This window comes from Eptatretus burgeri, chromosome 8 (genome assembly GCF_056783735.1).
Source record: "Eptatretus burgeri isolate ZD-2024b chromosome 8, Ebu_testis_v1, whole genome shotgun sequence".
Taxonomy (NCBI): Eukaryota; Metazoa; Chordata; class Myxini; order Myxiniformes; family Myxinidae; genus Eptatretus; species Eptatretus burgeri.
In genome coordinates this window covers 50,748-76,770 of record NC_140968.1, presented here as the reverse complement: position 1 = coordinate 76,770, position 26,023 = coordinate 50,748, and positions in this window count along the sequence as shown.

Sequence of the window (26,023 nt, the reverse complement as noted above, 5' to 3'; positions counted from 1 at the left end):
ATTTCGAACCAAGTAAAGAAATAACAGTTGAGCAGGATGGAAATATGCTTACTAATACACAGCAAGCATTTATTCACAGTCAAAATGGACAATCATGAAGCACGTATTTACAAAGCACAGGCAAATCCCCAGCACATGTAGCAATGAAAGACACAGAAGAACAGTAATTTCCTTCTCTCAGCACTTATGGAAGTCCCTTCTGAAATCTCATTTGCTCTATACACAGTACAGGTGCACCGTCAGAATATTCCGGGGAAACATAGATAGGAAGAAGAGAAGAAAGAAGTGGAACGAGGCATAGTTGCGGCCTCTGACTCACCATAGTGTGCATTGGAAGGCCAGCACCAATCTCAATGTGGAGGGAAGGAAAAGGGACGGAATGGTAGGCAGAGGTGTGTATGGATGCAAATTAATTCAGAGGAATGGCAGATGCAGCGTAGGTTGAGAGGAAAGGGTGAGGTGTGAATGAGAGCCTCGTGCTGATGGGTTAAGAGGCCAATCATTGATAGCTCTTTATAATGCATCTCAGATCAACTAATTAGCGGTTCTTTGAGGAAAGCAAGAGAAAGATCATATGTCAGTATTGGACTATTGCCCAGCGCTGAGGACTTCGTGGCTTTCTCGTTCTCATGCCTTGCCCCATGCCCATCTCGCCACAATGCAGTCTCCCTAGCACAGCTTGACCCATCTATAGCGCAGCTCGTCCCAACAACAGCGCAACGCATTCCAACAGCGGGTCCTCGGCGCGTGCCAACAGCGGGTCCTCAGCGCGTTCCAATAGCGGGTCCTCAGCCGTTCCAACAGCGGGTCCTCAGCGCGTTCCAACAGTGGGTCCTCAGCTTGTTCCAACAGCGGGTCCTCAGCACGTTCCAACAATGGCTCCTCAACGCGTTCCAACAGCGGGTCCTCAGCGCGTTCCAAGAGCGGGACCTCAGCGCGTTCCAACAGCGGATCCTCAGCACGTTCCAACAGCGGGTCCTCAGCGTGTTCCAACAGCGAGTCCTCAGCACGTTCCAACAACAGGTCCTCAGCACGTTCCAACAGCGAGTCCTCAGCGCGTTCTAACAGTGGGTCCTCAGCGCGTTCCAACAGCGGGTCCTCAGCGGGTTCTAACAGTGAGTCCTCAGCGTGTTCCAACAGCGGGTCCTTAGCGTGTTCCAACAGCGGGTCCTCAGTGCATTCCAACAGTGGGTCATCAGCGTGTTCCAACAGCTGGTCCTTTGCGCGTTCCAACAGCGGGTCCTCAGCACGTTCCAACAGTGGGTCCTCAGCGCATTGCAACAGTGGGTCCTTAGCACGTTCCAACAGCGGGTCCTCAGCACGTTCCAACAGTGGGTCCTCAGCGCATTGCAACAGTGGGTCCTTAGCACGTTCCAACAGCGGGTCCACAGCGCTTTCCAACAACGGGTCCTCAGCACGTTCCAACAGTGGGTCCTCAGCGCGTTCCAACAATGGGTCATCAGCGCGTTCCAACAGTGGGACCTCAGCACATTCCAAGAGCGGGTCACGAGCGTGTTCCAACAGCGGGTCCTCAGCGTGTTCCAACAGTGGGTCATCAGCGTGTTCCAACAGCGAGTCATCAGCACGTTCCAACAGCAGGTCCTCAGCACGTTCCTACAGCGGGTCCCCAGCGCGTTCCAACAGCGGGTCCTCAGCGCGTTCCAACAGTGGGTCCTCAGCGCGTTCCAACAATGGGTCCTCAGCGCGTTCCAACAGTGGGACCTCAGCGCGTTCCAACAATGGGTCCTCAGCGCGTTCCAACAGTGGGACCTCAGCGCATTCCAACAGCAGGTCCTCAGCGTGTTCCAACAGTTGGTCCTCAGCATGTTCCAACAGCGGGTCCTTAGCGCGTTCCAACAGCGGGTCCTCAGCACATTCCAACAGTGGGTCCTCAGCGCGTTCCAACAGCGGGTCCTCAGCGCGTTCCAACAGCGGGTCCTCAGCACGTTCCAGCAGCGCGTCCTCAGCACGTTCCAACAGTGGGTCCTCAACACATTCACGGGTCTTGCCTTTTAAGCCTCCTTGGCCGGGTGGAGCCACGAGAAGGCAGAGTTCGGTTTTTGTATTTGTATGCAGCCTGTGGCTCTTGGCCGATTCATTTTCTGGGGGCCTGGCTGTACCACTGAAGCAATGCCCCTGTTACCAGCAAGCTGGTACTCATTTTGCTGACCTCGGAGGGATAACAGGCTGAGTCAACCCCAGCTGGTACTAAATAAACGGCCTGGTTGGGGCTTGAACTCAAGACCCAAAGGTCTTCAGCCAGCCACCTTAACCATTAAGCCAACACCAGGCCTAAGAGTTCTGTTTAGTAGTGGGGCAACTTAGCATAACAATTGTGCATTTTGTGAGGAAAGCACCAAATTTGTATTGGCACACTAGTAGCCTATTATATTATGAACAGATTTGGATATTGGGCCATCTCAAATTCAGCCGCTGATGGCTGTGGTCGCCATTTTTCAAAATGGCCGCCAGTGGTTACTGTTATGACACATATCTGCTTTACTGGAGAGAAATGCAGGTTGATAGTGAAAGTTTATTTACTAATAAAGGTCCAATAATGGTCAAAGAAAGTAACAGTTTGATTTGGTTGAGGAAAAAAAGTTAAAGTGGACTAATTAGTCTTATTAAGACACAGATTCTAAATGAAAACCAATGATAAACATTCATAGCACTATTGGCTTGGCACATGGTAGTAGAAGTTGTGTGCGTGCATATTGACCCCGGAATCGTGCAGGGTTGAGTTGCCAGCTTACACTTGTTGACTCGATTCATTGTTATTTTGTTCTGTGCCCATAGAGTTCTTTATGCTATCCCATTGTTAACCATAGTTCATCAAGTTGAGTTGGGTTTGCGGGGTGCAGTTTGGTCATAGGATTATCTCAGTCACAGATTATCGGGTTACGAGGTTCTGCATGTATTTCCGTTCTGCCTTCACGGCGCCAGTTCTAGTTTGCGACTGAGTGAGGAAGTTCTCTCTTCGTACCGGCGTGTTGGCGAGATATCTTTACCATGATAACTCGTTAGTTTTTGGGTTATCTTCGTTCGATTGAAGGTAATGCCAAACCATTTGTAAGTAGTCTTCCATTCTAGTTTCCATTTTCATGCCTAAGCTAATTTGTTTTGGTCAGTTTGTTGAGTAACCCTTCCGTTTTCTGAACTGCGTTTTGATTGACTCTTAGAGTCAATTGCAACACATCTCAGCACATCGGCTCGAAGTAACCTAAATATGGATGAATTCGGTCGTATTGGGAATGAAGCCATGCAAATCAGATGATGGGTGTGAATTGTCTATGTGCCGTCACCAGCGTCTGTAGAAGATTTTACAAGTGACAATAGTATTTATGACTATGGGCTCGGAGAAAACCGGTTTAATTCATAACTAATTTATCCCACATTGTGTCATTGCAGATCCTGATGGTGGTGGTTGCTGGTGAACAGAAGATACCTAGTGTAACATTGAACAACTTGACCATGTCCAAGAGCTTCCAATTGGTTGGCCTTGAACGTCCTGTCCCATCAACATCAACGCACCCAACTCAGACTAACTGGAAGCTGTGTATCATTTGCCAAGAGGACAAAGCAGAGTCTCTGACATGTCCTTCACAGTCCAAGCAAAAAGACTCTGGGAGTGGGTACAGTTCACTCGCAGCCAATTTGATCAGATTCAGTGAGCTTGGATAACTTCCAGGAACACTTCAGTCGGAAAGACTCAACGAAGGGTATGGCATTGAAGCAGCCATGGTTGCAAGCAATGATTTCTACCATCAAACATGCAAGCTCAAATATAACAATACAAAATTGCAAAGGGCAGAAAAGCGAACACTCATCACAGAAGGAGAGATCCATGACGTAACAGATGCGTGCAAACGCACCAGATTTGATTCAAGATCATCCAGTACAGAGAAGGCCCAAGAAGTCCAGTGTTTCTTCTGCAGACAACCTGCAGGAACCGATGGTGTTCACGAAGTTGCAACATTCCAAATGGACAGTAAAGTTCGAGACTGTGCAGCCATTCTTGAAGACAAAGAACTGCTCGGCTGACTCAGTGCCGGGGACATGGTCGCCCAGGACGCCAAGTACCATAAGAAGTGCTTATCAGTGCTGCACAACCGTATTAGAAAGGTCCAATCTGAGGGACCCAAGTACAAAGACAAGGAGTGAGAAGTATCACATATTGTCTTCGCCAAACTGGTCCTCTACGTAGAAGAAGCTAGGCTAGATGAGGAGACAGCACTGGTGTTCAAGTTAGCTAATCTCGTAGAGCTCTATCAGTCCAGAATGGAACAGCTAGGGGTTAAGCTCGACACAAGGGTCCACTCCACATGCCTGAAGCAGAGACTCCTTACCCAGTTCCCTGACAAGCGCGCTCACACAAAGGGGAGAGACGTCCTGCTGGTATTTGAAGAAGACTACTTACAAATGGTTTGGCATTGCCGTCAATCGAACGAAGATAACCCGAAAACTAACGAGTTATCATAGTAAAGATATCTCGCCAACACGCCGTTACGAAGAGAGAACTTCCTCACTCAGTCGCAAACTAGAACTGGCGCCTTGAAGGCAGAATGGAAATACATGCAGAACCTCGTAGCCCGGTAATCCGTGACTGAGATAATCCTATGACCAAACTGCACCCCGCAAACCCAACTCAACTTGATGAACTATGGTTAACAATGTGATAGCATAGAGAACTCTATGGGCACAGAACAAAATAACAATGAATCGAGTCAGCAAGTGTAAGCTGGCAACTCAACCGTGCGCAATTCCGGGGTCAATATGCACGCACACCACTTCTACTACCATGTGCCAAGTCAATATTTCTATGAATGTTTATCATTGGTTTTCATTCAGAATCTGTCTTAATAAGACTAATTAGTCCACTTTAACTTTTTTTCTCAACCAAATCAAATTGTTACTTTCTTTGACCATTACTGGAACTTTATTAGTAAATAAACTTTCACTCTCAACCTGCATTCCTCTCCAGTAAAGCAGATATGTGTCATAACAGTAACCACTGGTGGCCATTTTGAAAAATGGCTACCACAGCCATCAGCGGCTGAATTTGAGATGGCCCAATATCCAAATCTGTTCATACTATGATAGGTGACTCGTGTGCCAAATTTGGTGCTTTCCTCCTAAAATGCACAATTCTTATGCTATATTTAGCAAAGTTGCCCCACTGTAGACAGAGTTACCAGGAGCAAAGAGAATCACGTGTACGTGCGCACCATGTGACCGGCGGTCTGTTAATATCCTTACTGTTTAAGGGCAACAATTATTCCCACGTTATTGTGAGGTTGGCTGGGGGAAGCTTGGCCCAAGTCTTTCACGAACCGGCTGGCCAGGCCTGACGTTTTAATGAGGTTCATGCAGATATTTGCAATTTGTTCAGGTTGCCACCGATAGTTCACCGACTCTTCATGAAGGACACCATGGGATCTTTAAAGTCCACCAACTAATGCTGGCAGACGGGAGGCCAGCTTAGCGTCCATCCAAGGGAAGGCACACACAATGATGAATCAGCACCACCACCACGACTAGGACGACTACTACTTCACAAGCCCAGGTGAAATGGGCATGTAGATGAGCAGTAATATCAGTCGGGGTGCAGCGACCTCGTTGGGGGGTTGACCCTTTTGCATTTCGCTCACTCAGGATAGGGGGAACAGGAGGTTCGAGCAGGAATTTGGAATTTGTTCAAGGTACCGAAGGAACCTTAAAAACTTCCACCAACTAATGAGAGTGGATGGGACCATTCGAGGGGTAGTGCACTTTGTGATGGAACACCCTGCCTGGCAAGCACCAATCTGACAGTTACAGTCGGGTCAGGAATCAAAACCATGTCAGACAATTCAGAAGGTAAGTTGAACTGTGCTAAAAATACACCTTTAAAAACAACCCCCCTAACCCTAGGTGGCAGCAAAGGACGCGGATGTGCAAAAGAGACGCCACGAACTTGTTCAACAATTAAATTAAATGTTTTTAAACTTTTGCATCAGCATGTCGAGCCATTGATCCTTGTGTGTTGAGACCATGATCAAGTTCCAGAAAAAATGAATGCAAAAGTTGATGCAAAACCTGAAACAAGTAATTTGGTAGGGTAGAGGATTTTGAACGTCCACACTCGAAAGCTGGTGATGGGATACCTGGTGCACTCAATGTAATGTCCTGATTTTGGAATATCGGGATGACACTGGAATGGTGGATTCTGTTGAGTCAGGAATCGACCCAGGCTGGACAGCTCAACTGTGAGTATTCTCGCCCTGAGGTATCCTATGAGTCAGTCTACCTGCAAACCCAGAATTTCCATTCAGAAATGAGAAAACACCTTGTGCATGCATGGATACATACAGGGACCATCTACATATTGCATATGGAAATAATGATTAAAAAAATTTATTACCTTCTTAACCCTCCTTTCTCCCTCCACAGTGCCCCCCACCATACACACCCCATCTCTTCCTACCCCTTGTATGGATAGGATTATCTCCACAGTGTTTACTTCGATAAAGTGCTACTGCTACCAAATGAATACCGATCAACCATTCCTCAAAACAAAAATCCCTGTGTAGGCAGCACTGAAGTATAGTATGCAGTATGCCACAGATAAAGGAAGACAACATTTTTAAACAGAAAAAATAATCCAAAGATGTACAATAAACAAGTTTCAGCATTGAAATGCTTTAAAATTGACGTTACACATAATAACAATACATAATAAGCGTCTGTAACACTGAGCTTTCAATACGAGCAGGCTTTTACTGGTAATTTATCAATTACACCATCAGATACGAGAATTGTGTAATTGGACGCACGGAAAATAAACACGTTCTTCAGTTGCGACGTCAACCTGTAACATGAAAGCAAGCTGCTGTTTTCCTTGCTGACAAAAAGCGAGGAATAAGCGCCTGACTCTCTTGGCTGCCGTTCCGGGCAAAGGACATGAAGTTTGTTATTGCAGTTTTAAGGTCACCAAGTAGCCTTCAGTCCCACATCATAGGAATGCAAATCCGAAAGCTCCACTTTCTTCTATTTTCCTGCTGTGCCGGATCCGTGTTCGGACCATCATGCCCATGAGAAGACCTGCTGCCCTTTCGTGAGCTCACGTCCTCGCCACCGCCACTGCGGCTTTCTCTGGCACGTTCTTGTGGAACAATTTGGAAACAAATATTCACTTCTCATAAACATCAGTGGAATTTTGGAGATTTTTAATGATTTTTTTCTTTCAGCTACAATCATGTTTACAGCATGTGGGGCAAAAAAAAAATCACTGTTTCAGGGATGAATCTATTTTACCAAAACAAAAAAGGCAGATTTAGTAGCGTGCATGCAGACGAATATATATATATATATATATATATATATATATATATATATATATATATATATATATATATATATATGTATATACATACATACATATACATATATATATATATACACACATATATATATACATATATATATATATATATATATATATATATATATATACATACACATACATACATACATATATATATATATATACATATATATATATATATATATATACATACATACATACATATATATATATATATACATATATATACATATATATATATATATATATATATATATATATATATATATGTATATATATGTTGTTACGGATTTTAGAATCCGGTCTGATGAATGCATCCACACATCCAGGTCCTCAGACAGTTATTTCCTTTAATGCATGTTCAGATTAGCCCCATCCCCATGTCTCATGGGATCTCAAATGTGATGCATTGAGAAAGGGTAAAGGATAGATCCCCTCTCTTATGGGAAGCTTTCTTTTTTTCTTTACGACAGACACGTTCACACACATTTCTTTCACGAGCTCTGAAGCCCGCCCTCATTTTTCCTCAGCAACATTCTTTCGCGAGCTCCGACTCTCGCCTTTTTTGAGAGCGCACATGTCGTCATGGTAACCATGCACCAGTGCGGCGGGGTGAGCTTGGGGCGGACTGACCGGCGGAGACGGCCCGGAGATATAAAAACGAGTGAGAGGTACGTTCTGAGGAGAAAAGAGGAGAGAAAAAGTGTGAAGAGAAAAGCGTGAGGAGAAAAGAGGAGAGAAAAAGTGTGAAGAGAAAAAAGGGGAGAAAAAGTGAGGAGAGAAAGGAGGGGAAAAAAGCATTCTGAAGAGAAAAGCGTGAGGAGAAAAGAGGGGAGAAAAAGCGTGAGGAGAAAAGAGGGGAGAAAAAGTGAGGAGAGAAAGGAGGGAAAATAAGCATTCTGAAGAGAAAAGCGTGAGGAGAGGAAAGCGAAAGGAGAGAGGAAAATTACCCCCGTGTGGGGGTGATGGTCATCTCTATAATACCACAAGTTCTCAATGTTCAGTCATGACCGAAGACTACTGCGCAGTTCTACTGTGCAGCTCGAACTGCGCAGTTTGGTTAAAGATGACTCGGCATTTTGGCGTGTGCGCACGAAATTACATTTTGAAAATAAATGCCGACGTTTACATTTTGGGGTTTGAAACTTTTGCACCTTCGGCAGAAAATGTATAAATATACAATGTCAGCTGCTATGCAATGACACCATTCACTAACTTGTACCATGCCCAGTAGAGAATATATAGCCTCCTGAAGGTAGGGCAGTTTTTGAAAACTTTGAAGTCATGTGACGCGAAAACGAAAGCGAATATCGAAAATCCGTCCTGTCCAAATTTAGATATTGTCCCATAGATTCATATGCCACAATCAAATTCAAGATCGCTTGAGAAATGTAGGAGGAGATAGATTTTGAAAATCGTCATTTTCGCATTTTTTGCCAACTTTGAAGTCACGTGACACGAAAACGAAAGCGAATATCGAAAATCCGGCCTGACCAAATTTAGATATTTCCCCATAGATTCACATGCCATAATCAAATTCAAGATTGCTTGAGAAATGTAGGAGGAGATAGAATTTGAAAATCGTCATTTTCGCAACTTCAAAGGCGTCGTGACCTTGACCTTGACCTTCGGTGACCTTGAAAGTCATACCATCGTGTACGTCTCATCGACCTCTATCAGGATCACTGATGACCAGATCTCCCGCTTCAACTTCATTGTGAACGGACGGACGGACGGACAGACGGACGGACGGATCGAAGGACATCGACACCCATATTATGAGGTCATGCTCGAAGAGATGACCTAAAAAAGCAAAGGGCGAGAGAAGCGACCAAGACGCGGGTGTCTGACCAGCGCCGACGAAACAATTCATCCTTCCCAGTGCTTGGGCAAGCGAGCGTGTGGTGCGCGTGTGGGTGTGAGCAGCGCCGCCAATAAGTGAGGCACAGGTCGATCACCAAGAACACCAGGGTCTAAACCTGCGACGGACGATCTCGGTGCCCTCCAGACTTCGACTGGCGTTCAAGGCTGCCCCACGAGAGGGTGCACGGCAAAGCTGGGTGCTGGCGATGGACATGACACGCACGTATGCATTTTAGGACATTTTCGCTTCACAGACGACTTTTTGGTGAGCGAGATGATTCTTCCCCCCCCCCACCTCCTCCCCATCCCTGAATGATATACTGGGTACCCTTGTCTGTGTTTAGCTGTAAGTCAACCCCCGATAAGCTTCTGCTCTTTGTCTCTTTCCTAGCATTTTGATTGATTTTGCTTTGAAATTCGTTCTTGATTTACCTCAGCAAATAAAAAGTTATTTTTATTTATTATTTTATTATTAATAAATTATTTGTCGATTTCCAACCTGTCCGTGTTTGGCCTTTCCTTCCATTGGTCTAGCATTGTCTGAACCGAGATAGATTGGGAGGTAATTACCACAGATTTGACCAAAAAATCGCCAGCACGCACCAGTGGATAAAACGCACGAACCCCCAAATTAAAATCTAATCGAGATGACATTGGTGCTTTGCCAAGGATGCGCTCCTCGCTCAGGAAACCACGTGACCTCAGGTTAAAGGGAATAATTCGACAGTGGACACTGGAACTCGTGGTTGACTAGGTGGAATTCGTGGTTTTAAAACAACCCACCGCACTATAACGTTAATTGTGAGCGGTGGCCACAGGTCCGGCTCAACCGAGGACTAATCCCCCTGAATGACAAGCTGGTGTTTTGGTACCCGTGGCCGCAACAATATATATATATATATATATATATATATATATATATATATATATATATATATATATATATATATATATATATATATCTTCTTCTTCTTCTTTCGGCTGCTACAGTTAGGGGTCGCCACAGCGGATCATCCGTATGATCCGAATAGTGATTTGGCACATGTTTTACGCCGGATGCCCTTCCTGACGCAACCCTGGTCGCCTCTTACGACACAGGGATAGAGTACACCAATTTTAACCGGGGTATACACCGGCCCAGTATACTGGTACTCATTTCGCCGACCTCGGAAGGATGACAGGCTGAGTCAACCCCCTGGTGTATTAATTCAGTGGCCCAATGGGGATTGAACTCAGGACCGTTTGGATCCCAAGCCACTGCCCGAACCACTGCGCCAACACCAGGATATAAATATATATATATATATATATATATATATATATATATATATATATATATATATATATATATATATATATATAGTTGTGGGCAGGCGGGGTCGGGTGAGAAGACCACTAGGTGGGGGAAGCTACGTCGATTCTCAGCCGAATATATATATATTTATATATATATATATATATATATATATATATATATATACATATATATATATATATATATATATATATATATATATATACATATATATACATATATATATATATATATATATATATATATTGTTGCGAATTCGCGCCCGCCGGCGTGCGAATGGCCACGTCACTCGAATTGCGGCACGTCGCCCACCGGACGGACAATTCTGTCATGACCCTCTCGGACCAACGCCAGGAGCTAGTCACGGGTGGGCCTTTCGGCCTCACCACGATCGAGTCAATCGGCCCCCCGCGTGGGATAGGGTTGTTCGCCAAACTCGACCTACCTAAGTACCCACGCGGAGGGTAGACCGGGCGATCGCACCTCGCCGCAGGTCGACCCCGAACACGGGCCGCTTAAGCGACCCGTTCCGTACTATCGGGATAACCGAGCGGTGTTATCGTCGGCCTCGACGGTTCCGATTAATTATCGGGCGTATTAAGCCCACTACCAACCCTTTACGTGAAGCAAGATGGAGATTCAATTAAAGAAAAGACGAAGCGAAACGGGAAAACAGTTCAACATGATGCACATTTATTCCGCGGCACACTGAGAGCACACAGATACAATTAAACAGAATGCACATAAAGCAATTGCAACAAAAGAAACACAACAATGCAGATCTACAACCGACTATGCGTACACACGGCAACACTTACACAGTTTTACTTCACCAGACTGGCGCCACACACACACGTTTACACAGAAACAAAAGGAAAGGGCCACCCTCAAAGACAAGGGGGCAGACGGGGCCTGTGGGCCAATATTTGCGCGGGACCTGAAAGAGAGGTCCATGAGACCGGGTGGATCCTACCAGTGTCTTTGTGATGAGCCGCAAATGTGGCAGCGCGGCGGTGCCCCGACTTCGTGCTCCTTCGCGGGTTTCGTTGGCACTGCTTGGAGTGGGGTGGGAACGGGGCCCCCTTTTCGCACTTTCTCAGCGCGGGGGAAAAAAGGGGGGGAATTGTTGATGCTCTGGGGAAAGAGTATAGCTGGCTTGCTTGGGTCCCGCGACGAGCGATTCCACCGCGACCTCGTCGCCGACCGCCGTCTTCCTTGCCTCGGACCCGAGCTCTTCGGTCTCTTCCCCAATTCTCCTCAGCCGACTGCAGCAAACCACCTGTACCGCCCTCGCCTCCCGACTCCACTCCGCGCTCCAACCCGACTCTGCCCCAAAACTTTCTTCGCCCTTCCAAGGCCGACTCCCCGCTCCTCCAAGGCCGACTCCGATCAAACCGACCCTCTCAAACCGACTCTGCTCAAACCGACTCTTCAACCGACTCTCTCAAACCGACTCTACTCTAACCGACTCTTTTCCGCGCTCCAAGCTCCAGGCTTCCTCTCTCTGCAGCTCCCCGACAGACTCCGAACCCCGACAGACTGCCCAAATTCGCCCCGCGCTCGGCGCTTTATAGACCGGCAGGAGAACCCATATGCAAATTTCTGGATCAGAACGAGCTCGGGGGTGGAGCCATGCTCACCCATTGGACGGAGGAAAAGGGGCGTGAGTCTCCCCTGATCCTAGAATTTGCACATCTCTATTCTACACCGACGCGCCTGGAGGCGGGGCCAAACCGCCCCGCGCTTGCTGATTGGACGGATCAGAAGTGGGCGTGTAGCATTCCTGATCCGAATTCTCCTCAGAAAGGCCGCATTTTGCACTCGCGGCTCGGCGCGCATCCCGTACGAGCCCAGGACAGCCTGACGCTCGGTGCTCCCAGGTGGTGCAGGAATGGCCGCAGAAGGAGAGAGGTGTAGGTGGTGGAGGGTTTATGGTGGTGGTTTATGGCCATGGTGCCGTTTGGAATGGCGGTGATGCGATGTTTGTGGGAGCGAGTTGTGAAGGTAAAGATCGTGGCTGTTGGCATTGTTGTTGTTGTGAAGCGGCGTTGTGGTTGGTGGTTGTTGTGTGATGGCGGTTGAGACGTGGTTGGTTCAAAATAAAGATAGAACAGAAAAACGGCTATCTCAAAGGGTCGCAGCCCGAATGAATCACATTTATTCCCTCTCAACAACGGGTTTGGGGCGAACTACACATGTACTTTCAGAGATATCTCACCTATGGGACCTGAATGGTGGGTTGCGAATTTCCACAACTGCAACACTACCCCCTCCCCTTTTTACAGACTCGTCCCGAGTCGTCAAATTCTCGTGTGCCATCATGTGTAGTTCTCCCCTAGTACGTTTTACCTACGGATCCCTGAGTGCGACATTCATGGTATTTGTGTCCCCAAAATAAATAACCTGAGGGCTGAGTAACTAACTAAACAAACCCACTCACATGGACGACTTGAATAAAATTGCCGCTCAGACAGACATGCCGGGGGCGCACTCATATGTTCAGTACATCTTAACCTTAACTTACACATTTTACACTAAACCATGGCCCAGGATCAATGGACTCTGCAAAAAGAAAGCAGTTAGCAGGGAGCCAGGCTGCTCGCATGCAGTCTCTGGCTCAAGCAATGCGGGTGACAGGGAACGTGGCCGGCTGCTCACACGCATACCAAGGCCTTCCCCTTTGAAATGAACCCAGTGAACCACAACGGTGCATGGGCTGCACAAACGCAGTCTCCTGGTGCGGCTGCCCACAAGGCAGTCCCTGCAGAACACTGAACAGGCACTGACGCAAGCAACAAAACGGTGCACAGGCTGCACAAACGCAGTCTCCGTGCCAGCTCAAGTGGCACACGCAATGAACACAACGGATGGATGGATGGATGGATGGATGAATGGATGAATGGATGAATGGATGGACCCAAACACGGTGCACGGGCCGCCACTGCAGGCCCGTGTTGTAGCTGCCAACAGGGCAGTTCTCGCAGCTTGCAAACTGTTGCCTTGATCCTGGCGCACATGGAAATGAACAGGGGGTGGGGGGGGCAAAGAAAAATCGAACGGGGCTGGTGAACAGGGCAGTGGGCATGGCATGGCAAAGGCAGCAGGCAAACACAGCCTGCAGAACAGGGCCGCTGCAGGCAAACACAGCAGGCAGATGATCTGGCCAGCACAGGCCTTGCTGAAAACACCACCAGACGACCCGGCCGGCACAGGCCTTGAAGTAACACAGTTGCTGACGAAGTTGGCCGGCCTCTTGCCGTGCAGTGCAGGTTGGTGGAAGGGGTGCGGTGGTGCTGGCCACTCAGAAGGCGGGCTCGGACCTACCCTATGGTCTCCCTCCCAACCTATCGCCTTTGCCTGTCACTGTCCATACTCACCCCCCTTAATTTGTAAAACCCAATTTAGCCCCAACTTATTTTTTTGTTGTTTTTTATGTTTACTTCCCCATTATAATTCGTCCCCTTACCCCCTTTATCGTCCTGTTCGGCTAACCTATCCTGTCCTAGCCTACTCCCAACCCCTACGTTCCCTTCCCGGAGGGGAATAAGGGAGAGCTAGCGTCCTGTGTCGAGGCCCAACGAAGCCTCAAGATGGCCTCCCCAGACTTCAGCGATCTATAACACAAAGTGAACCAGCGGCCCACTACGAGAGCGAGGGGATGGATGGTGCGGAGGGGTACACTTCCTAATTGACCCTAACCATTAACCTTTAAACTACCCCGGGGCTTTCAACAAGCACCTCTCGCTTAAACTATTGGTTCTAACAACCCAGATTCCCGTCGCCTGTGTTGGTGTCCTCACAATTTCGGGCCTTGCCCCCCAATTTTCTTTCCGTGCCCTCACACGATCTCATGGCTGGGACGCGTGCCTCCCTTGGCAGGCACTACCCTCTGCCGATTCCCCTACGATGGCACCCCCGGGCACTACACTACCTCCGAGCCTACCAGCTCCCTAAACACCGGGGAGTGCCCCCCATGGCAACTCCCCTGAAACGCACACGTGGCAGGCTGGCTTCCCGGGCCCCTTTCCGAGGGTCACCTGTGCCCACAACACTGCCCACGCGGCTAATGGCGCCCGGGCCCCCGCACCAAGCGGACACACCCATGCCCACTACGCTATCCCAGCCCCCCATGGGCCCTTGGCCTACTACGGCCGACAAGCCTGGTGCCCGGGGTCCCCACTCAGCGATACTCACCTTTCGCAGCCACGCTCCCAGCCCGTCAACAGGGCTCCTGCACCCCTCCAAACGGGTTTCGAGCCTACTTTCACACCAACAGCAAAACGACCTCCATTTTGTCAATTTGACTAACCCCCTAACTCACTCTACACTGACCCCGGGGTCCCTTGGGTTGGAGTCACTCCTCCCCCCAATCACTCATCGCACCATGAATTCCACATTCGCTCCATTCACACAGACTCACTGGCCTCACTCACTTAACATGTCTGCACACAACTGACCAACTCTTCAACACACACACACACACACACACACACACACACACACACACACACACACACACACACACACACACACACACACACACACACACACACACACACACACACACACACACACACACACACACACACACACACACTGCTGAACTCTGCCATCCTGCTGCTTACTACATCCCCTAACTAACTCGTGCTCCCACGTCTACCTTAAACTATAGCACGTTCCTCTTAACACTACGTAGCTAAACTACGTCCCCGCTACACATCCACAAGTCCGTCTCTGTCCTCAAATTTATTCACATCTATCCATTTCCCAACCTAAATCTCGCGACAATCCCTCTACCTAATCCATTCCACGGGCCCCATGAGGACTTACCCCTGCCCCATGGAGCCGGTCTAACTAAGCTAACCCTTCCCCTTAAAGGCCCGGTCACACCTTGACGTTTTATCCAGCGATGGCAACGTATTAAAATGTATGTAAAACGCTGGCTTACGTTGAACTTTTGATGTTTTTTTTTAAGATTCGGACGTATTCATAGCGACTTGGTCTTATGTATAACGCATTGGTAACGGACACAGAACGTTTCGTTGTGTTGTAGATAACTTATACCAACGAATGGTGAACCTGTTGTCGGCCTACACAACAGATGCCCAACGATAGTCTAACTTAGGCATAGCGCGTTGCACGCATCGCCGACGATGTCGTGACGTAGCCTATTAAAAGACTGACGCACAACGATTCGAATCATAACTGCCGTAGAAATGAAAGTGACAACATCGCGGTCACACCTTGGCGATCTTGCCAGCATATGCCGACCTAAGAAAAATGTGTCTAAAACGTTGGGGCATGTCAAATACGGTATGAGTAAGTTTGGTATACGTGAGTAGAACGCTAAAGTATGCTATCATACGTCGTAGTAAGTAGAGTACGTCAAGAAATTTTAAACATGTTCAAAATTTGTGGACGTACTCGGCGTATGACACACGTTCCGCATGCGATGGGGATAAGTTTTACACACGATATGTAGACGCTTACACACGTCCACAAAGGCTACTTATAAGCTACTCATAAGTCGAAACATGTCGCGGTAATGTCTTTTTTACGCGAAACTTATTTCTAACTTATGTTTGACGTGCTTTGAACCAATTCTTTACGTAGTCCCAACACACATCGACGTATGTAGACGTATTCCAATGATGTCTTCCGGTCGACAAAAAAAAAAATTAACGTGTTTCTAGCTTACAACTGCCATATAAAGACGTGTTCCCAGCGGTTTTGGGAATTGGTATATAAAAATGCTGCTCATAAAAGGGGAACCCAACAGTGTTTTCGAGTCCTTTTTGAGTCGATGTCCATGTCAGCAGTAACAGTATCAGTATCAGTATCAGTATTAGTATTAGTGTTAGTATCAGTATTAGTATTAGTAGTAGTTTGTTCATGTTGGCAGTAGTAGGTGAGTGTGAGGGGGAGGGTGTGGGTTATGATGGATCGTCCTTGCGTTTAACGATTTAACGATTTAAATGATAAACTCAACGATTTAAATGGCTGCATCTCCACTATTGAAAGTAGACGCTTGCGCTCAACAATTGGATTTTTTTTTTACACTCAACGACTTTTAAACGGTACCACTCAGCTATTTTCATTGTTTACAATGAACGATTTAAATTGCTGTCACTCGCCTTTGTTTTTTGACGCTGGGGTTTGGAAATTTGAAGCGTTTCTTCTGAACGTGTTAAAACGCTCAAACTCGACTATTTTAAATAGATGCTGCCGATGGACAATTGGAATCATAGCCAAGCCAGACATCGAAGTGTGAACATCCTCGTCATGCCGAAGAAAAGTTTGAAGAATGCTACAAATAAGTGTCCTGGCCGTGGCCGTGGACGCTGATGCAAGGACGATCCATTATACCGACGTCTTTCAGCCTATGAGTAACTTAAAAGTAACGTCTGTCGATGTGTGGCAACGATCGCGTAACGTGCCAACAACACGTTAATCATAGGTTAGAAATAAGTTTCGGGTACGCGAAACATTACCTCGGCGTGTCTCAACTTATGATTAACTTACAAGTAGCATGTGTTGACGTCTGTCAACGATCGCAGACCGTGCATACAATTTGTGGCTAGCGTAGCGGAACGTGTGAGTCATACGCCGGCATACGTCGTGAAATTTCAAGCATGAAAAAATTTAAGGACAACCAAAAAGTACAACGTTTAAAGCCAGCGTACAACGACGTATGGCAGTGTTTTTCAGCGTGCTCTCAATGTTATCAAAACTTACCCATAACGTATTTAACGTGTGCCAGCGTTTTAGAAAAAAAAATTCAAAAATCCGCATACGTTGGCTAAAACGTCAAGGTGTGACCGGGCCTTAACTAGTTCCATCCTGTGCCCAGGCCAGGGGGTCTTCCACCCCTTGCCCGGGGATCCTGTTCACCCGAAAGTGAGGCTTGTTTTTTTTTTTTCCTTCCATTGCGCAGCACCAGGGCGGCAACTCGCAACCTGTGCACCAGCGCGGCAATTCACAGCCGCGCACCTGTGGCGTGACATCATGGCAGCTGTTCGCGTCCCTCTTGGACGGTACCATCCGGCAGGGATTCACCCTCCTTCCGGATTCCAACCACACGTGCCATGACGCCACACGGAGCATAAAAAAAACACAAGCCTCACGTCTCGAGGGGTTCCCCACGCGAACACATGTGCTCTGCCCGTTGGAGCTTCACACACACGCCCGCGTGGAGAACCCATCCGGTCCAAATCCGTAATCCTGCCTAAACTTTGTCCGTCGCGGGATCGGCAACATTCACCGCGCGCGTTTCCGGACCGGACTTCACTCCCGCAAGCAAGCACGTGGCGGCCTCGTGCGTTGCACAGCACGGACCTCGCGCTCGCTGCTGGGTGAACCCGGCGCGGTGCTCGAAACAGCTACAGCCGCTACCCGGCTTTTGTCCCTCTGTCGCAGTCGTCGTCTCCATTCCAACCACGCACACCTGCGTGTTACGACGCTCACTCTCCACTCCATTACATTCACACCAGGAGACGCGGCTGCATGTTCACACATGCCCAACGTCATCTCCCTCACACACAGCGACCTTGCACACGCTGTCTCCCTCACACTCGGCCGTTCACTCACGCATGCCACCTCCCTTGCACACACCATACCACTCACACACGCGGGGGCACTCACCCGCGGTGTCTCATCCACACACGGCGTGCTGGGAGCACGCCCTTCGGCACACTTGCCACCACACCACTCACACACGGGGTCGCTTCCACACACGGGGGCGCACTCACACCTGGGGTGTCATCCACACACGGGGTCTTTGTCACCCACCCGGTCGCTCTCACACACGCCCTTGCACCCGCGCTATGCGTGCGTTGCAGCACGCATTTCGCCACACTCGTGAACACACACACCGGGCCAACCACACTGAGGATTCGTGTCCCCACAAGGGGCTCCGGGGCCTCTATACCCCCCCAAGCTTTCCGTGCACCTGTCCACAGCACTCCTCCCCTCGACCTCGCAAAGCACGACCGAACCCACCAGGTCGTGAGTCGCCTCAAGGGGGCATACTCCCTCCCCTCGTTCCTGGAGGAGGCTATCTAACTGCTCGCACTGGGTCTCCACCCAGTCCGCCAGCTCACCCCCATTGTCCTCCACTACCTCTGTGTGTGTGTGTGTGTGTGTGTGTGTGTGTGTGTGTGTATGTGCGTCTCTAACCCCGTCCAATTCACTCTCTATCTCCCGTGGCTCTGCCAACTCAGTCACCTCTTCCCTTGTTATCTCCCTTGTCTCAACTATTATTTCTTTCCTCCTTTCCGTCGTCACCTCGTGTCTCGTCTCACACGTTTCGGTCTCCCCATTTATTTTTTCCCTCTCGGTCACCGTCACGAGCCTCGCCCAACACGTCTCCCGAATTATTTTGTCCTCACCTGCCTCCACCGCGGGCCTGACAGCCGTTGCACCCCCTCCCAGCTCGTTCGCTCCCACACGTGGCATCGCCATTACGCACTCCCCTATTATTGCCTTCATGCCCGCCTGCAGGCTTCGGCCCATGTTCTGTGTCTCACCCCGCAGTTCTCTCATTTCGTCCTTCAAATTCGCCTTCATTTCGTTTGTGTTTGTATCCATCTTTTCGTTCATGCCTTTTATTTCGTTTTTCATTTATTGCGTATTTGTATCCATTTTTTCGTTCATGCCTCTCATTTCGTTTCTCAACTGTCGTGCAGCTGTTTGTATTTCTGTCAACATGGCGAATAGCTGGGCCATGTCGGATGCACTCAGGTGAGCCGTTTCGGCAGGGATCGGGGGAGGGTTTCAGAGGAGGGAAGGGGAGGTGTCATATACCGCGGCCGTTGCCGCACCCATTTCTGGCTCTGGGTTTGATTGGGGGAGTTCGTCCTGTACACCAATGTCCTGCCTGGGGATTCCATCCTGGACCATGGATTCTACACATTCTAAATCCATTGCTAATACCCCTGGCTCCCGCTCGCCTTGAGACTCCATCTTATTCCTCGTAAGGGGTTAATTTGAATCGCTCGTAATTTGGAGGGAATCGGGGGTCGCTCCTCTCACCCCTGGACCGATTCCCGTGAATTTAGCTGGAGACAGGAGAGCCCGTTTTCCCGCTCTCCGACACCAGTGTCGCGAGGAGGGGGATGAGTTTGTGTCCCACGACCTGACACCAGCGTTGCGAATTCACGCCCACCGGCGTGTGAACGGCCACGTAACTCGAATCGCGGCACGTCGCCCACCGGATGAACAATTCTGTCGTGAACCTCTCGGACCAACGCCGGGAGCTAGTCACGGGTGGGCCTTTCAGCCTCACCACGATCGAGCCAATCGGCCCCCCGCGTGGGATAGGGTTGTTCGCCAAACTCGACCTACCTAAGTACCCACGCGGAGGGTAGACCGGGCGATCGCACCTCGCCGCAGGTCGACCCCGGACACGGGCCACTTAAGTGACCCGTTCCGTACTATCGGGATAACCGAGCGGTGTTATCGTCGGCCTCGACGGTTCCGATTAATTATCGGGCGTATTAAGCCCACGACCAACCCTTTACGTGAAGCAAGATGGAGATTCAATTAAATAAAAGACGAAGCGAAACGGGAAAACAGTTCAACATGATGCACATTTATTCCGCGGCACACAGAGAGCACACATATACAATTAAACAGAATGCACATAAAGCAATTGCAACAAAAGAAACACAACAATGCAGATCTATAACCGACTACGCGTACATACGGCAACACTTACACAGTTTTACTTCACCAGACTGGCGCAACAAACACGTTTACACAGAAACAAAAGGAAAGGGCCACCCTCAAAGATAAGGGGGCAGACGGGGCCTGTGGGCCAATATTTGCGCGGGACCTGAAAGAGCGGTCCTGAAAGAGCGGACCCCTACAGACTGAAAGTCAGGTCCGCGAGACCGGGTGGATCCCACCCGTGTCTTTGTGATGAGCCGCAAATGTGGCAGCGCGGCAGTGCCCCGACTTCGTGCTCCTTCGCGGGTTTCATTGGCTTGGAGTGGGGTGGGAACGGGGCCCCCTTTTCGCACTATCTCAGCGCGGGGGAAAAAAAGGGGGGGAATTGTTGATGCTCTGGGGAAAGAGTATAGCTGGCTTGCTTGGGTCCCGCGACGAGCGATTCCACCGCGACCTCGTCGCCAACCGCAGTCTTCCTTGCCTCAGACCCGAGCTCTTCGGTCTCTTCCCCAATTCTCCTCAGCCGGCTGCAGCAAACCACCTGTACGCCCTCGCCTCCCGACTCCACTCCGCGCTCCAACCCGACTCTGCCCCAAAGCTCTCTTCGCCCTTCCAAGGCCGACTCCCCGCTCCTCCAAGGCCGACTCCGCTCAAACCGACCCTCTCAAACCGACTCTGCTCAAACAGACTCTTCAACCGACTCTCTCAAACCGACTCTACTCCAACCGACTCTTTTCCGCGCTCCAAGCTCCAGGCTTCCTCTCTCTGCAGCTCCCCGACAGACTCCGAACCCCTACAGACTGCCCAAATTCGCCCCGCGCTCGGCACTTTAAAGGCCGGCAGGAGAACCCATATATAAATTTCTGGATCAGAACGAGCTCGGAGGTGGAGCCACGCTTGCCCATTGGACAGAGGAAAAGGGGTGCGAGTTTCCCCTGATCCTAGAATTTGCATATCTCAATTCTACACCGACACGCCTGGAGGCGGGGCCAAACCGCCCCGCGCTTGCTGATTGGACGGATCAGAAGTGGGCGTGTAGCATTCCTGATCCGAATTCTCCTCAGAAAGGCCGCATTTTGCACTCGCGGCTCAGCGCGCGTCCCGTACGAGCCCAGGACAGCCTGACGCTCGGTGCTCCCAGGTGGTGCGGGAATGGCTGCAGAAGGAGAGAGGTGAAGGTGGTGGAGGGTTTATGGTGGTGGTTCATGGCCATGTTTGCGGGAGCGAGTTGTGAAGGTAAAGATCGTGGCTGTTGGCGTTGTTGTTGTTGTGAAGCCGCGTTGTGGTTGGTGGTTGTTGTGTGATGGCGGTTGAGACGTGGTTGGTTCAAAATAAAGATAGAACAGAAAAACGGCTATCTCAAAGGGTCGCAGCCCGAATGAATCACATTTATTCCCTCTCAACAGCGGGTTTGGGGCTAACTGCACATGTACTTACAGAGATATCTCACCTATGGGACCTGAATGGTGGGTTGCGAATTTCCACAACCGCAACAATATATATATATATATATATATATATATATATATATATATATATATATATATATATATATATATATATATATATATATATATATATATGTTGTTGCGGGCAGGCGGGGTCGGGTGAGAAGACCACTAGGTGGGGGAAGCTACGTCGATTCCCACCAGACTCCCCGGAATTGTAGGCCGTCGCTCGCGGATAATTCCGTGACGCGGCGGGTCACTTAACCGACCGTTGATGCCAATAACTCAACAACGTGACCTGGGGTCCTCCTGCTATGGAATCGGGTTACCTAATTAACCACGCGGTTTAACCACCGGGGAACCACGCCCTCGGTACGCCTTAGTAGGGTAAGAATACTGATTCTGGCTCACTTTTCCCCATGTAAATGAATGGGGGATTTTCAGCGATTTATATTTTTTTTCCCTAAAAATAAATCCCCTTTTTATCCCAAGGTATATTTATTTGTCTCCCCTTTTAACTTAGAGGTTGAACCTCATTGAATTGAACACCTGGGGGTTGAACAGCTCACTCATTGAACCTATAAAGATTTGTTCATTCTTAAATTCCTTCAATAGTTTAATTTTCTTTGCACAATAATCCCCATCTAAAATATTGACAAACAAAACATTTGAATCTTTATATTTTTTAAGATACCCCTTTTGTGCCATTACGAAATGATAAACTTCTCTTAATGCTCTTGTTTGACCACCTCCTGAGCCACATATCATTTTGAGATTATAGTAAATTGTTTTTTCATTGTTCAATTGATAACCATCAAAGTTTTCAGTCCATTCAAGGATATTCATTTTTTTCTTTACATCCTCTAACTTACTAGTTTTTAAATTAATTCGCTTATTTGTTTTATTTACCTTTGTTTTAGTTATTTTTTCAATAAGACTTATTTGATATTTTTCACATTCATTATGTTTTCCATTTATATACCAAGACTGAGATTTTCTCCACTCTTTAGTTTGATTAATACTTGGTTTAACCATTTATATATTGTGAAAAAACCAAGGTAGCCCTTAAAAACCCTAACCCATCTTCCCATCGTTAAAACATAATCTATTTTATACACTCTATCATACAATATCCATATGGAACACAATCTATTCCATTATCTAAAATAAATCTCTTATCATCAAAGGCTCCTAATGCCTTTTTATTTACTTCTTCACTATATATGTTATGTTTATAACTTCTTATTGTATTCATTTTCCTATATTCTTCTTTCTTATTCATCAAACAATTATAATAATTTCTAAAAGTTATTGATTTCTTTATTACATATTTCTTTATTCCCTTTAACCTCTTATCAATCTGTTCACCATACTTATAAGCATATGCCTTTGCTCTCAATCCAATAAACTCACTCATTACTTTTCCACCCAACTCATCCTTAAACTTACCAATAACCTTTTCATTCTTTTTGGAAAATAACTCACTCTTCTTGCTGAAATTACTTGTATCATATACTCCAATATTTTTCTTCATATCTTCATAAACATCATCAGTTTTTATATCTAGGATAAAACTATCAGTATCCATATACAACAATGAAACATTTTCACCATACTCTTTCTTTAAGTCATTATACAAATAATCATACATCAATATCTTTGATAAATCAAGAACTGCTGTTCCAATATAAATTGGTTTATCCATTACAATACTTTCCTTTTTCATATGAATTGCAGAAAAGTTCTCTGAAAAAACCTCTTCTCTCTCAAAACTTGGTTTATTTATCAATCTCGAAGCTTCTTTCCAAGATGTTGCGAATCTAATGTTTTGCCTGTTTCTAACATTTTCCATAGTCTTTCCAAATACAGCATTATTCATTAATTTATAAAAGTCCCCTTCAAATTTTACTTTTGTATTTGCTCTCATATCTGTATTGAATTGAATATACTTTTTCACCCAAGGACTTTGTTTAAATTTTAAAACTCTATGAATTTTAGCTACTCTCAATCCTTCTCTCAAAAACTGTTTTAAGCTTCTCTGATGCAAAACATATCCCTCTTTATCATAGAATGTTGTTTATAACTTTTCTGTTGATTTACCTTTAATATTAAAACTTTTATGATAATCACTTAACCATTCTTTCTTTGGAGTTTCTTTCTCACATGCAAAAGGAAGATCTTTATGCTTATTATGAAGATCACTCGGGTACCTCAAATCAACTTCAAAATAATAACCTTCTTCTTCGTCATTCAATTCCTCTTGAGAAGAAATAACAATATTCATCAAAGCCTTTTCATAATTCTTTTCTTCCACCCACTCTAATTTACCATAAGGTAGAGATTGAGACATTGCCCATCCATACAAATTATTAGCATCAAAATACATCAAATAATTACTATCTTTTTCACTATCATAATTTGGGAGATATTTATTATTTGCTTTAGCATATCTTTTTGAACATACTTGTGATATTCCACCTCTCTTGGACTTCTCAATCATCAAAAGCATATCCACATCACTGATTAAATCTATATCTTGTTTTGTCATTTTCAACATTGCACTCCAAGCTAAACCAGGAGCTGTGAAATAGTGGGCAGGATCTAACCCATAACAATTTTTATTATGACAGAGTGATCTAAAAGCTTCAAACACATCAGCTAACAATAAAACATCTGTTTTTAGATATAAATCGTGATATTCTCCAAGGTTCTTTATCTTAAATATTTTCCATATTTCTTGTGCGTGTTTATATTCCTTATCACTTATCTCTTCTTCATAAAGGTTATTATAGAAACTTTCTTTTGAAGGAAGTTGTGTTTCTTTAAATCTCATAAATGAATCCATATAATCATAAGGATAAATTCCCTTACTTGTAAGAATTTTCTCTTTACTTTGAATTTCATTCCTTGTTTGAATTTCCTCTCTCGTAAGAATTCCTTCTTTAATCAGAATTTCATCTTTAATCTGAATTTCCTCTTTAGTGAGAATTTCCTCTTTTGGAAAGAATGAATTAAGATTTGGAAAAGAGTCTGTGGAGCTTAGATTTGATGCGAGGTAGGCTAGTGGTGTTCCCATAAACTTGTAAGAATCTAAAAACCTAATACGAGTTATAGGTTTTGTGAATATCATTTTTGAAAATGAAATATACTTTTGACTTGTGTTTGTTATAGCAGAAATATTCCCTGGTGTTTTTGAAAGTTCATTTATAAATAGATGTGTATCATAGTTGGCGCTGTTGTGAAGAAAGACTGGAATAAAAGAAGGTAATTTATAATTAAGATTACAACAGGAATGAGCGGGACCTCTATATTTACCAGTAAGATGACAATGGTCTCTAACTTTAAACTCCTTAATTTCCCCCTCACAAATATGACAGATATTGTTCATTCTAAATTCTAATTTTTCTTCTTTGGTTAATTTCATCGGTTCATTTGTTTCTTTCATTAATTTAGTGAGTCTTATACAATCCTTTTCTAATCGTTTTACAAACTCTTGTGAAGCATTTTTTCCACGATAATGTTCAAGTTTGTTATACTTTTCTCCAACAGATGATTTGATATAATAACAAAAACCACAAGGAATATGTTTTTGATATTTATTTGTATATGGTTCTTTTGGATTAGGAGAAGCAGTATTTATCTTTTTAAGGATACATTCAAAATCAGCGTATATCACAAATGGGTGCATGATAGATTTATTATAATCTTCAAAATAAATCTTTTCACCAGGTTTAGGCATTGTAATTACAGCTGATTTATGATTACTACAATATTTTGAATGTTGTTCTAATCGTTCTTTTGTATGAAATGAATTAAGACATCGCTTACAAGGATATATTTTGTTTGCTGTTCTGAATACCTGAGAAGAGATTAATCTTGATAAATTATTGATGTATGTGTAATGTGAATTCTTTCCAACACTAAAATATAAAAGGTCAATGTGTGTTTCTTCATTTTTATAGTTGTTTGAAATTTTTAATATTTGAACTTTGTTTGTATCCGTTAATCCATATACATTAATAGAAAGATTATTCTTTTTCTCAAATTTAGGAATATCTGTTAGTGGCATTGGGAATTTAAAATCTTTAATGTCCAAGGTATTCTCATATTTCATATATTGTTTTACTCTTTCTGAATTACATTTTGGTGGATGTAAGTGAGCAAGAACAGACCAGAGAAAACATTTATTATCATTGTTCTTAATATTAACAACTGCCTTCTTTAGTTTTATTTCTTTTGGTAATTCAATATAAGAAGAAGCTTTAAGAGGGTTTGATTTTAGAATGTGTATATCTAAAAAGATGATTTTTTTAATATTGAATCCACTTCCTACCACTGTATTATCAACATCCTCCTCTTGTCTTGATA